The 13,957-nt window shown below is 47.9% G+C and overlaps 1 long non-coding RNA gene across 1 annotated transcript; it reads left to right on the top strand.

Annotated features, from left to right (window-relative positions):
- Nucleotides 1-1,448: 1,448 nt before the first annotated feature.
- LOC309623151 lies at nucleotides 1,449-10,539 on the top strand. Its single transcript, XR_014241267.1, has 2 exons — nucleotides 1,449-5,883; nucleotides 6,187-10,539. It is a non-coding gene; the product is annotated as an uncharacterized lncRNA (long non-coding RNA).
- Nucleotides 10,540-13,957: the final 3,418 nt, after the last annotated feature.

Genomic DNA, 13,957 nt, shown 5'->3' with positions numbered 1-13,957 from the left:
GGATCTTAGAATTATAATATTGAACAAAAAAAGCAGATCACAAAGATTATATAAACCACATCATAATACTCTTTTTATTTATTTATTTTTAAAATTTATTTATTTATTTATGGGTGCATTGGGTCTTCGTTGCTGCACACGGGCTTTTCTCTCTAGTTGCAGCAAGCAGGGGCTACTCTTTGTTGCGGTGCATAGGCTTCTCATTGCGGTGGCTTCTTCCCTTGTGGAGCAGGGGCTCTAGGTGCGCGGGCTTCAGTAGTTGTTCCACGTGGGCTCAGTAGTTGTGGCTCGCAGGCTCTAGAGCACAGGCTCAGTAGTTGTGGCACACGGCCTTGGATGCTCCACGTTATGTGGGATCTTCCCGGACCAGGGATCGAACCGGTGTCCCCCGCATTGGAAGGCGGATTCTTAACCACTGCATCACCAGGGAAGTCCATAATACTCTTTTTATAAAGCAAAAGACAGAGTGATAACCACTAACTTCAGGATGGTGGGCAGGGGCAGGGCAGAGGGATAAGATACAAGAGGGACACACAGGTAGAGGTATCAGTAATGGTGATTATAGTGAGTTGAACAGTTGGGCCCCCCCCAAAAAATATGTCCAAGTCCTTCCCCCCAGTACCTGTGAATATGACCTTATCTGGAAATAAGTTCTTTGCAGATGTAATTAAGGATCTAGGACAGAAATCATTCTGGATTTAAGGTGGGTCCTAAATCCAATGACTGGTGTCTTTACAAGAAAAAAGAGAGAGAGATTTGAGGCACAGACACAGGGAAGAAGGCCATGTGAAGACAGAGGCAGAGACTGGAGGGATGCTACTCTAAGCCAAGGAATGCCAGGAACTACCAGAAGCTGGAAGAGGCAAGGAAGGATTTTCCCCTAGAGCCTTCGGAGAGAGTGTGGCACTGCTGACACCTAGATTTTGGACTTCTAGCCTCCAGACAGTGAGCAAATAAATTTCTGTTGTTTTAAGCCACTCAGCTTGTGGTAATTTGTTATGGCAGCCCCAGGAAACTAATACAGTGATGTTCTAGGTCTTAAGTTTCATGATACATTTCTGGATGCTCATTTTAAAATTTTGTGTCATAGCATGTACCTTACATGTGTTCCCTTACATGAAACAAACATTATAAAATATGTTCAGTGGGGGAAAAGTGGTAGGAAAGCATGCAGAAGCAAATCATATGTTCTTAAGCCTGTTTAAGGTTCCTGAAGGATTTGAGGAATTTCATGGGTATAGGGTTCCTACTATGTGTCAAGAATCATGCTAAGCGCTTTACGTTTTTTTTAAGTAATTTATTTATTTTTGGCTGAGTTGGGTCTTCATTGCTGCACGCGGGCTTTCTCTAGTTGTGGCGAGTGGGGGCTACTCATTGTTGCAGTGCGTGGGCTTCTCATTGCAGTGGCTTCTCTTGTTGCGGAGCACAGGCTCTAGGCTCTAGGCTTCTCTTGTTGCGGAGCACAGGCTCTAGGCACATGGGCTTCAGTAGTTGTGGCACGTGAGCTCAGTAGTTGTGGCTCACAGGCTCTAGAGCGCAGGTTCAGTAGTTGTGGTGCACAGGCTTAGTTGCTCCGCGGCATTTGGGATCTTCCTGGACCAGGGCTCGAACCCGTGTCGCCTGCATTGGCAGGCGGATTCTTTTTTTTTTTTTTATAAATTTATTTATTTTATTTTTATTTTTGGCTTTGTTGGGTCTTTGTTGCTGCGCACGGGCTTTCTCTAGTTGCAGCGAGCAGGGGCTACTCTTAGTTGTGGTGCACTGGCTTCCTATTCAGTGACTTCTCTTGTTGCAGAGCACTGGCTCTAGGCGTGCAGGCTTCAGTAGTTGTGGCACATGGGCTCAGTAGTTGTGGCTTGCAGGCTCTAGAGTGCAGGCTCAGTAGTTGTGGCGCACGGGCTTAGTTGCTCCGCGGCATGTGGGATCTTCCCAGACCAGGGCTCGAACCCGTGTCCCCTGCATTGGCAGGCGGATTCTTAACCACTGCGCCACCAGGGAAGTTCCTAAGCACTTTATAGACGACGTGACATTTGATTGTCAAAGTAACCCTTTGTGGTAAATAAATTATCTGTTTTGCAAATGAGAAAACTGAGGCCGCGGCGGGGGGCAATGAAAGGCTTGTCTAATGTATCGCAGCCAATAAGGAACAAGGACCCAAATGATGGTCAATTTGCAAAGTCCATGCCTTTCCCATCATAACACCTCAGGTCACCTGTGTTTCTCTCAAGCCGGTTAGTCCCCAAATACCAGATGTTACCAGGTATAACTCCAGACCAAAAAAGGTAAACATATACCTGTTTTATCACCTATTCTAGATTTCTCCACACAGAGCCAGATAAACATTGTTTGATCTCACCATTTTTACATGAATTATGCATTTAATGGATCTTTTATCTCCCAATGCCTCTCACCGTGACCTATGTAGATCACCTTAAATTAACCAAAGGATGCAATTCATCCATCACCCATTTCTTGACGAGCTATACCAACCACAGTGCTGGCAATACAGAAATCAAGGTGAAATCAAGTTTCCGCCCTCTCCTTCTCCTGGGGGTGGGAGCGGGGGTAACTTTGCTTCTCCTGCGGTAATGAAGGACCAGCTGAACAATCAGTTCAGGAGGAATAAACTCTCAGGAGACATTTCTCCTGGTTTACCTGAGACTATTCCTGTGTTAGCCCTGAAAGTCCCACATCCCAGGAAGCCCCTAAGTCTTGGACAAGCCGGGATGGTTTGGTCATCCTTCTTGGAAGAAATCTCCTTTTCTTCCGAAATCTGAAGTATTTATAAAGGGTGGGAAAGAGAAACCTGAGTTATCTGTTTCAACCAGAAGTATACTTCCTCTGGGACCCAGTTTGAGGCCGTGGCCCCTCCTGACATTTTCCTTTGAGCAAAGACATTTGTCAGACCCTGAGGCCAAGCCATGACGCTGGGGTCTGGGGCGTGGGGGTAAGCTCACTCCATTGGAGCAGGTGCTGCCTTCATTCCTTCCCTTTCCTGCCCCCTTCAGCAATCAGTGTGTTTTAACTAATTGATAAACAAAGGTCAGCTTCCAAAGCTGCATCCCAGCTTCCCTGCCAAAGATGCTCAGGAGGAAATGCTGTGATAACACCTTGGACCAAAGTCCCAAAGCAGCAGGGTGCCCTTGTCTAAGCCTGGCTCTTCCAGTCCTCGCTTCATCATCATGAACAAATGCAGGTTCGTGTCACTCTATAGTTTATAAACCTTCTTGCATTCAATGGCTTGTTGGGTCCTCGCGTAAATAGCATGCATCTGTTCATCTCCATTTAACAGACAGAAACAGACTAAAGGGCATGGGTCAAAAAAGTGGCAGAGCCAGACCTGACACTGGGTCTGACACCAAGCCTCCCACGGCCTCGTAATGCCAGTTCCCTCTCTGAAGGGCTCCAAGAATAGCAGGGAAGAAGTCAAGAAGGAACCACCGGACTTCCCTGGTGGTGCAGTGGTTAAGAATCCACCTGCCAATGCAGGGGACACGGGTTCGATCCCTGGTCCAGGAAGATCCCACATACCGTGGAGCAAATAAGCCCATGAGCCACAACTACTGAGCCTGCGCTCTAGAGCCCGTGAGCCACAACTACTGAGCCCACGTGCCACAACTACCGAAGCCCGCATGCCTAGAGCCCATGCTCCACAACAAGAGAAGCCACCACAATGAGAAGCCCATGCACTACAACGAAGAGCAGCCCTCGCTTGCCAGAACTGGAGAAAGCCCGCGTGCAACAATGAAGACCCAATGCAGGCAAAAATAAATAAATTAATTAAAAAAAAAGAAGGAACCACCATTTTTCACCCTCCCACATCCCCCACCCCCTCAAAAACTTTCATAATCCTGGAAAACATTCAGCAGATGGTCGATTCAGGAAGAAATTCAGGACTGCCAGATTTTCCTCACCACAAAAACCTGACACTTCTCCTCCCCCACCTCCACCTCACAAAGGGGGTGGGAGACGAGGATCGGAATGAGAGACCCCAGCGCTAGGCAGGGGCCATGAAGCGGGGAGGGGGAAGAGGTGCAGGAGACCACAAGGATCGCTGCCCTGCACAATCGTTGGAGGATTCCCTACCACTCTCGAAGTGAGAGAGCGGGTTCAAGACACTTGCAGGCAGCCCCCAGAGACCTGCCCCAAAGTCCCCAGGCTGGGCATGCCAGATGTGCCTCCCTCTAACTGAGCTTTGGCTCAAGAGAAAAACCACTCGGCTCATCTTTCGCTTCCCTGGCTGTGAACCCGGGGTGGGGAGGGAATGGGGTGGAGGCTGATCTGATAAATCCCATTCTAGAAGATGGCTCGGGTGGCGGGGAGCATGCATACGTGAGTACACATGTGTGTGTGTTTGTATGTGTGTGTGAGCACACACAAATAAGGACTCTGCAGAAAGGGTTTTAAACAGGGCTTGAATCCATTTGCCAAGATCATCTTCTTACTGGGTCTCTGCTGAAGGGGCTAGACCCTGTACTACAGATTGCAGAGGAAGCAAAGATGGGTGGGTAGGCGCTGTTCTCCAGGAGAACTGAATCACGCAACCACTGTCCTTATCCCAGTGTCCACTGAGCCAGGCATAAGAGTAAGTGCTAGGAGCACATAGAGGTCATTATATTTTGAATGGGAGAGAGGGGGAGAGAGGGGCAGTGGAGCTCTTTTGCAATGAGTCCCATCCCTTCCAGGAGAAGAAAGCAGGTACAAAAGTAAAGCAGGTACTTGTTTTCTGCTACCATGTAGTAGTGTGGTCTCCCCACGCCTCATGCATTGGCAGTAACTAGAGCAGACCGCCGGGAAGGCTCTCCTTCCAGACCACACGGGGAGGGTCCCTGGGTCATGCCGAGTGGAATCCCGCAACCCGTGATCCTACCCTTGGCTTCAGGGTCCCTGCACCAGTGTCCTCACTCATCTCCCTGCCTCAGATCTCGCCCATCCTAGTCTGTCCTCCAGAAGGCCACCGGTGGGTTTTTAAACAAAGGTCTGACAACTTCATTCTTTAGGTTTTTCTAGGACTATGAAATAAAGTCCTAAAGGATAAAATTCCAGACTGTTCATCTTTTCTGCCTCCCCAGCCTCAACTCTCTTTGTCACCTCCACATGGCCCCCCATGTCACCCTTTCTGTTGCGTCAGGCTTTCGCCCAGGCTGTTTCCTCTGCTGGGACATTCTCTTCCCCTGCCTCCCATCCTTCACACTCCCAACTCCTACTCAGCCCCAAAGCTCAGGTTGTATCACCTCCTCTCAAAGGCCGTCTCTGAGCCCCTTTTCCTCTGGGGCTCTAGGACTTGTCTCTACACTGACCACGCTGTCCCAGAACTATCAGCCTTCCTGTCTGTCTCTCCCTCTAGACTGGGAGTCCCCCGAGGCCAGGGACTGCACTTCACCGTCTCTGCAAGCCCACGGCCAGCACCTAGTAGGAGGTGACTGAAGATACTCTTGAGTTAGTGGACGGCCCCCACCACTTCCTCACCTTGCCCAGAAGATTCCTGGGTGGGGTCTAGCTGGCAGGCATCCACTTGGGCAGTGACCTCGGTGTGGGCGTTCACAGCATGCTTCCAGATGGACACACACCTGATGCCTTTTCTAGGCAGTCCTAAAGACGCCAGAGAGGGTGCCTCTACCTCTCTCACATACCGTTTCAGGATTCAGGCACCTCCTAAGTTCAAATGATATTAACATATTTTTTGAGAGTGTACTGTATGAGATATACTTGACATTCATTAGCTCATTTAATCCTTAAAAACACCCAGAAACATTCCGCTTTTCAGATGCCTCTCTGAGGCATAGAGAGATTAAGAAGCTTCCTTTTATTTTGTTTCCTGTGGAGTGGAAGAATAGAATCATGTTCCTATAACTCTTTCTCACTAGCTACCTTCAAATACAGGTGGTTCTTTTTTTTTTTTATTTTATTTTTTTATTTTTGGCTGTGTTGGGTCTTCGTTTCTGTGCGAGGACTTTCTCTAGTTGTGGCAAGTGGGGGCCACTCTTCATCGCGGTGCACGGGCCTCTCACTGTCGCGGCCTCTCTTGTTGCGGAGCACAGGCTGCAGATGCGCAGGCTCAGTAGTTGTGGCGCACGGGCTTAGTTGCTCCGCGGCACGTGGGATCTTCCCAGACCAGGGCTGGAACCCGTGTCCCCTGCATTGGCAGGCAGATTCTCAACCACTGCGCCGCCAGGGAAGCCCCAGGTGGTTCTTAATTTAAAAAAAAAAAAAAGTTTGCCAACATAGCCAACACTCGGCATATCTAGTGACAGTGAGAGGCAGTGGACTTTTGTTTCACAAAAAGTCAGAGGCACTGACTACTATCTCCCCCCGCACCACCCCTCAACAGGCCACAGGCAAATCACTCAATTAAAATTAATACAATTTAGTATCTATTGAGTGCTGTGTATGTGTCAGGTACTATTCTGGGCACTTGGGAAATAAAAAAGACAGAGACCTGCTCTCAAAGGAAAGACAATGGACAATGCATATACTAAATAACAAGCCATATACTATATTAGAAGTTGGTAGCCAGCCTCCAAGATGGCCCCCAATCATCCTCACCTCCTGTTGCTCATGCATGCCCTTGTGTAGTGTCCCCGACACTGCACAGGGCTGCCCAACAGGATATTGCAGAAAGGATGGTGTATGACTTCTAAACTAAGTCAGAAAAGACAGCGCCGTTTTTCCTGGCTCTCTCTTGGAACTCTCACTTTGGGGGAAGCCAGCTGCCATGTCTTGAGGACACTCAAGCAGCCCAACGAAGAGGTGCACAAGGTAAGGAACTGAGGTTCTTGCCAAGCCAGCACCAACCTGCCAACCACGTGAGGGAACCATCTTGAAAGTAGATCGTCCAGCTCCAGTCAACCCTTCGAACGACTGCAGCCTGTTGACACCTTGACTGCAAAATTGTCTTAGCTTGGATGCTTTAACAAAATACCACTGCTGGTACCCAACCTCAAGAGTCTCCCAAGTGAAATTCCAAACTGGCCCCCATACATGTGGGGCAAGGAGGAACTGAAGAGGCAGACCACTCCAGATTGATAGGTGGCAGTTTTAATAAGCAAGGAAACTCACACACAAGGCTAGACTTGGGCGGTGGCAAGATGGTTAGATCTCCCCACCTGCTCACCAGAATCTTAAAGTTTATGCAGCGGCTTTAACTGGGCTCAGTCACTCATATTGTCCAGATGGTCTCAACAACACATTGCTCTCTCAAGGCTGTGTCCTTGAGGTGGCTCCTAGTACAAGAACAGTGGTTCTTGTATACATTCCAAGGATGGGGGAAGGAGGTAAGGGGCCTCTGATGGCCCAGATCCAGCTCGTGGGTCAATCGACATTCATGTCCTCTCAAAGACTCTCCCAACAACCACAGACTGAGTGGCTTATAAACAACAGATATTTATCTCCCACTGGTCTGGAGGCTGGAAGTCCTAGATTGGGGTACCAGCACAGTCTGGTTCTAAAGAGGGCCCTCTTCCACAGTTACAACTTCTTACCACATCCTCACGTGGTGGAAGAGTCGAGAGAGCTCTCTGGGGTCTCTTTGATAGGACTCCCATTCACAAGGGCTCCACCCTTGTGGCCAAATCACCTCCTAAAGGCCACTCAGATAAGAAATCTCAGCCCTTACCCATTTTCTGGGAGTCTAGGACAACTCCAAAGTTCCAATTTACAACAACTTGATTTGCACAAAGTTTTCCAGAAAATGTCTTATACAGACCCCCAAAACTACAACCTTCCTAAAACATGATGTCAGAGCCCCGGGCAGTAAAACTCTGCCTAGGGGTCTCTTCTCTGATTACTTGCTCCTGTGGCTGCTCCATGACTGTGCTTTTTGTTTCTCAGCACCTACTGTGTGTCAGGCTTAGGCTGAGCTCTGAGGACACTGAAAGAAAAGACCAGGCCCAGCACCAATCATGAACTCAATAAATGTTTGTTGAAGGAATGTGAGCTGGCCTGGAATGGGTTCAAAAGAGGCTTAGAAACTTAGAAAAGCCAAACATTCACCTTCTCTCCACTAACCATGCTGGGCTACCAAGTTTCCTTTTATGCAGCTGTTACCAGTTTGGAGCGGGGAAGATTGGAGGCGAGCTCTGCCCAGAGCCCCATATGTGCCTTAAGTCCAAAGCCCATGAACTTGTCACTCTTTAACTAACCCTACCACCCCTGCTTGCTCCAACCCAAAGTCCACATGGGGAGATGGGGGCCGACATGCTCAGCCCTGTTGCCCTTGCACTTCTCCCCACTCAAGCCCTGGCCAGAGAGCAGGTTCCTACCTTTCTCATTAAACTTGGCCATATCCTTCCGGGGTGGGATGCCAAAGAGCCTTGCCAAGGTGGAAGAGGTATCTTCTTCAACTATGGAAGAAACGAAGATCTAAATCTTCCAAGTTTTCCTCTTGATATGCTAAAAATAATAAAAAATAAATAAATGTACTACCCTCCTCCATTTTCCTCTCCCTACACTCCCTCTTCTAGAACCTGGCTTTTAATCTTACTACGTTGTCCCTAAATCTTACATTGAATGTCAGAAGCTGATTAGCTTATTAGCTTTGCATTTCTGCTATAATGTTCCTGATACCTCCCCCTCCCACCATACAAAGTTATTCCAATACTATTGACTATATTCCCTATGCTGTACATTACATCCCCATGACTTATTTATTTTAAAACTGAAAGTTTGTACCTCTTAATCCCCTTCATGTATGTTGCCCACACCCGACCCCCTCCCCTCAGGTGACCACCAGTTTATTCTCTGTATCTATGAGTTTGTTTCTGTTTTGTTTAGTTTGTTCATATGTCTTGTTTTTTGCATTTCACATTTAAGTGAAATCATATGGTGTTTGTCTTTCTCTGTCTGACTTATTTCACTAGACCTTCTAGGTCTTCCCATATTATTGCAAATGGCAAGATTTCATTCTTTATATGGCTAAGTAGTATTCCATTGTACGTATATACCACATCTTCTTTGTCCATTCAACTGTCAGTGGACACTTGGGTTGCTTTCATGTCTTGGCTACTGTAAATGATGCCGCAGTGAACACTGGGGTACATGTATCTTTTTGAATTAGTGTTTTGTTTTCTTCAGGTAAATAAACAGAAGTGAAATTGCTGAATCATATGATAGTTCTATTTTTGATTTTTTGAGGACTCTCTGTACTGTTTTCCAGGGTGACTGCACCAATTTACATTCCCACCAATAGTGCGCAAGGGTTCCCTTTTCTCCACATCCTCACCAATGCCTAAAATTTGTTGTCTTTTTGATGATGGCCATTCTGACAGGTGTGGGGTGATATCTCATTGTAGTTTTGATTTGCATTTCCCTGATGATTAGTGATGCTGAGCATATTTTCATGTTCCTGTTGGCCATCTCTATATCTTCCTTAGGAATATATCCAAGTCCTCTGCCCATTTTTTATTTTTATTTTTTTATTGTGGTATGGTTGGTTTGCAATGTTGTGTTGGTTTCTGGTGTACAGCAAAGTGACTCAGATAGATAGATAGATAGATAGATAGATAGATAGATAGATAGATAGAGATAATCTTTTTCATATTCTTTTCCATTATAGTTTATTACATCTGTCCATTTGTTATCAGATTTTTTTTTTTTTTGCCATTGACTTGTATGAGTTCTTTATATATTTTGGATATTAAGTCCTTATTGGATATATCATTTGCAAATATCTTCTCCCATTCATTAGGTTGCCTTTTCGTTTTGTTGGAGGCTTCCTTCACTGTGCAAAAGCTTTTTAGTTTGACGTAGCCCCATTTGTTTATTTTCCTTTTGTTTCCCTTGCCTGAGGAGACAGATCCAAAAAAAAATATTGCTAAGACCAGTGTCAGAGAGCATACTGCTTACGTTTTCTTCCAGGAATTCTATGGTTTCAGGTATTAAGTTTCATAATTTTTTGAGCCTCAGTTTCATTATCTGGAGAAAAAGAAATTACAATGGTTCTAAATCACAGAGTAATTGGAATGATTAAAATTTTCTGTATATACAAAGACTTGTAAGCAAATAGTCAGAGCAGCATTATTCATAATAATCCAGAACTGGAAACAATCCAAATGACCTACAGTTGGGGGAAAGGACAAACAAAATGTTTCATATCCTCACAGTAGAATATTATTTGGCAATAAAAATGAATAAACTACTGATACATGGTACAACGTTGATGAATCATAGAAACATGCTAAGTGAAAGAAGCCAGATTCAACAGACCACATATTATGTGAATCCATTGATATGCAAGGTCCAGAAGAAGGGAAATCCATAGAGACAGAGAGTAAGGCAGGCTAGGGCTGCAAGCGGGAGTGAGATTGACTAAAAATGCGCGTAAGAAAACATCTTGGGATAATGGAAATGTTCTAAAACTGGTTTGCGATGATGGTTGCACAACTCTATAAATTTACTGAAATCACTGAATTGTACATTTGTGATGAATAAACATTATGATATGTAATTATACCTGAATAAAGTTATTTTTAAAGTGAAAAAAAAAAGAGGCTTAGAGAACTTTCACCTCAATCTTCAACTATCCCTCAACCATATGAAAAAGGAAGAAAAGAAACCCCCATTGTCAGGACCCCTCCCGAGCTCTGCAGGGAGATCTCCCTGGCATCTCAAGTCAGCCAAGGAAAATGGCCACTGCCTCCCTGGACCTCCATCCTCAAGTCTGAAGCAGGCCCCCTGGGTGTCTGTGTGGGACAGAGGGGCTACTTCAGCCCTGCCTCCCCGAGGGGTGAGGACGGGGTGGCCCAACCCACTGGCCACGTCAAGCACAGAGGGCTGGGGGGTGAATGACTTGAGCCTGGGAGGCTACACACAAAGGGAGTCTTCATGATTCACAGCAACAGGGTAAATATTTAGAAAGAGAAGCTCTTTCCTTAGAGGGCCAGCCTTTGTCTTCCTATCCTGACTGAAAGGATTTGGTCAGATAGGAGTCTGTCACAATGGGAAGGAGAACAGGGAGGAAGCAGCAGGAGCCAGACCAACACTGCGGCCTCAATAATGGAGGTGAGCCAGTGGCGTGGGGAGAGCTGCTGACCCAACAACAAGGGTGAGGAGCCTCTGCCAGGATTCTCCCGGACACCCCCAGGGAGGCTTTGTACATGCCCTGCCTCCAGCTGTCCCATAGGGCTGGGAATGGTGCCCAGGACAATCTCCACGCGTCTTTCTCTAGAAGCAAATATTCTCAAAGCTCCAGAGGACAGAGAGGGTCTGCGCCCACTCCTTAGGCATATCCCAAGCCCCTCTTCCAGCACACATAAAGTCTGTTTCCCCAAAAAGGCTCCAGGGTCCTTCCCTGGCAGCTGGCCAACAATTCTGGGTGGTTAAATTCCTCCCATTCCTAGCTCTTCACCTCAAGATGTTCATGACCTGGCTCTCAGAGGGAAAACCTTTTAAGCCCCCTCATGATTAGAGGCCCTTAGGGTCTCTTCAGGGATGTAAAGATTTGTTTCAGAAATAAAGGATTAAGTTCCACCTGTCCGAGTTAATTGGGAAGACCAGGCTCTCCCTGTGCCTGCCTTGGCCTCTGTCTTGGTGGATACCAACTCTAATGGTGACCGCTAGCAGTCACCACTCCAACTCACAAAAGGGAAGCAGAATCCATATCTTGAAGCCTGAATCAGCCAAACCTAGTCATGTCTTGAAACAGGCATTCTTTTATAATAGCCTGACCCTGACTTACTGGCAAGAAATAGGGTGCTGGTGAGGCCTTCCTTGCCCCACAGATCTCCCAGCAGAGCTCCTGGCTACAGAGAATGAGGTCCAAGTCTTGGGTGGCTCATGGAAGACAGAGGTAAGCACTCAGTAGAAACACCCTCGGCAGTCTTGGGCTGTCTCATGCATCGCTGTATGATCCCTGCTTTTCTGCTTCTGGTGGCTCTCCATGCAAGCTGTGGTTTCTGATTTGATAAAGGTCCAGAAGATTCATACCCTGCTTCTATGGGGCAGCATAATAAGTGAGGAAACCAACATGATAGCAGGTGCAGACCACTCCCACCCCACCTGCCATTAGACAGTCATTCCAGTTCAGGGCTAGCACGCTTCTATCTCTACTTCCTGGCGCTCTGGAATAACCCATTGGCCCTCCAGCTCAGAGAGTCACTGCCCAGTCTGCCAAAGGACATTTGTCCCATGTTGGGCCACCCTGTATCCATTAGCCCATCAAAACAACACTTCAGTTTATTTTAGGGTTATTGCCACTAACAAGCTTGATATAGTCTGGGTGAAATGACAAATCCAGATGTATCTGGAAGATACAGGGTCATCTACAGAGCCAGGCCAACATGTGCATAAGACCAGCCAGTGATCCCTCTGTAGACTCTGAGTCCTTAGCCAGTGGCATAGATAGAGCATGCATTGCCCAGACTATCCCTGAGTGTCCTATCTCTTGTCCGCTCCAGATCCCAGACCACTGCTGCAAGGGGTGGGTATTGGCTGTGACAGATGTGCTCTCCATCCCCAACATTAGGAGCACAAGGGGCACCCAGTAATCCCCCTCTGAAGAGGGCTGGACAGTGAAAATGGGGAGATGAGTGGTGGATGAAGTGAGGGAATTGGGATGAAAGCTTTAGAGAGACAAATCACATCGGCTGGGCAGCCACTGGGGCAAGGGAATTGAAGTCACCAACACGTGCTGGCATTCATGTAAATAAGCCAGGCCACATGGGCACCAAGTGGGGGCCTGATGTGAAAAAGACCAAAATCCACATGGCTTCTCTCATGGTCCTAGAAGCCTTTTAAACAACAGTCACAGCACCTTAGGTCAGCCAGCCTCCCCAAGGGCCAATACTCAGGCCCATCAACAAGTTTCCTAAACACCTACTCCATGCTGCTCACTGGTTTAGGTGCCTCACCACTGACCCCACCCCTGCCCCCAGGAAACGAGCTTCATCAGTCCCATAATCATACCATGAATGTACACATAGATGCAAACTGCAATGACAGCAAAGAGCAAGGGAGGTGACCTGGTTTGCTTAGTGTGTATGGCCAGGAAAGATAGGAAAACATTTAAATCTTAGTTTCCCCTGACTTTTGCAGCCTCCTGAAGTGGCTCCACTTGGAAGTACCTGTGGCCTCACAGCCCCCTCTAGCCAAAGCTCCCTCCATCCTTGGCCCCAGGCATTCTTGGGAGCAGAGGGCACTTCCGAGGGCCTTCCCTCGGTTCCCAAGGCTGACTTCCTGACAGGTTAGGAAATGGACTCATTAGGATTTCATCCAGTTTTTCACCGCCCCCTCTCCCCAACCCCTGCTCCCATCTGTGTCACTAAATCAACATTGTCCTCTCTCTGGCCTAGTTAAGTGGTCCCTAATGAGGGAGTTCTGGCCTGCCTGCACTCTGGCAGACCACGGAACCCTGAAGCACCTGGCCGCCTGCACGCTCACCTGCAGCCCTCTCAGATCAGGGTGAGCGGTGGGCACAGGGCGGCCCCCACCCAGACCGAACAGGGGCGGGAGGCCCAGCTCTGGATCTGTCAGTCACGCCGGGTCCGCAGCTGCGCTCTCCGCGGCCCCAGCGCGCTGCTCCTCGGAGGGAGATAAACATCGAGAAATCCAATCCAGCGCGGCTTCAGAGATAAACAGATGTGCTGGCGGCCATCGGTCAGGAGATAACGCCCCCACCCCGCCCCACGCGCCCGCCCGGCCCTGCACCTGCCCAAGGCGACCCGGATGCGCCTCTTGGGAGGCACGGCTGCGTCCCCCCAGCCCGGAGAAAAGGTCTCCAGTACCACGGCTGGGGGTGGAGTTAGAGAAGAAAGAAGTTGGGTTTGTAACTCATAACAGAGCCTAGCCTTTGGTACCAACTGCCAGGGTTCGAATTCTGGCTCCGCCACTGTTTGACGAGAGATAGCAACTCTGAGCCTGGAAGTTCTCATCTATAAGCTGGGATAATCACCGGTACCACCTCACTGGGTTGGTACCTTTGACATTAAAGGAGGTCACACAAAGTAAGCCTCAGTAATTAGTG

The sequence above is a fragment of the Balaenoptera borealis genome, assembly GCF_965194805.1.
Source record: "Balaenoptera borealis genome assembly, chromosome: 2".
Lineage (NCBI taxonomy): Eukaryota > Metazoa > Chordata > Mammalia > Artiodactyla > Balaenopteridae > Balaenoptera > Balaenoptera borealis.
The sequence above is the reverse complement of the archived record's forward strand: the minus strand, read 5'-3'. Positions and strand labels throughout refer to the sequence as shown.